Below are 450 nucleotides of genomic sequence, written 5' to 3'. Positions count from 1 at the left end.
TGCATCATATTTTATAAACTTGTATAACTGGAAGTAAAATCTTGATCTGTAAAGTAATCAGTAACTATAATATTTAAATAAATGTACTGGAGTTAAAGTATAAACTACCCTAAAGTAGAAATACTAATATGAATTCTACCCCAACATCCTGTTTTATGTGTTTTAAACACACTTTTAAAAGGAGAGAGAAAAATGTCCATGGCTCCTAATATCCTGATAATAGGAAACTAAATCCTCAACATCTTTACAGAGCAGTGATCAGCAGTGGCAAAGAGGATAAAAAGCGAACTAAAACTTGAGGCTCTGAATCTGAGGGTTCACATGAGGTCTGTTAATGATCGCGTTGCTGTGTCAGTCGATTTTCAGAACATGCGGTGCAGAGGTCAGAGGTTCGACTCCCGCTGACACTGCACTCAAAACAATTTCATGCTGTGAGGGAGGAATAATCTT

General features: G+C 36.4%; 1 protein-coding gene across 1 annotated transcript in view; it reads left to right on the top strand.

Annotated features, from left to right (window-relative positions):
- The window catches only part of LOC118333392 (shootin-1-like), a 27,223-nt gene that overhangs the window by 25,830 nt on the left and 943 nt on the right, over window positions 1-450 (top strand). The gene's annotated exons all lie outside the window — the stretch shown is intronic.

Source organism: Morone saxatilis, unplaced genomic scaffold (assembly GCF_004916995.1).
Source record: "Morone saxatilis isolate NCDOM2014 unplaced genomic scaffold, NCSU_SB_2.0 Contig22, whole genome shotgun sequence".
Classification (NCBI taxonomy): domain Eukaryota; kingdom Metazoa; phylum Chordata; class Actinopteri; family Moronidae; genus Morone; species Morone saxatilis.
The sequence above is the reverse complement of the archived record's forward strand: the minus strand, read 5'-3'. Positions and strand labels throughout refer to the sequence as shown.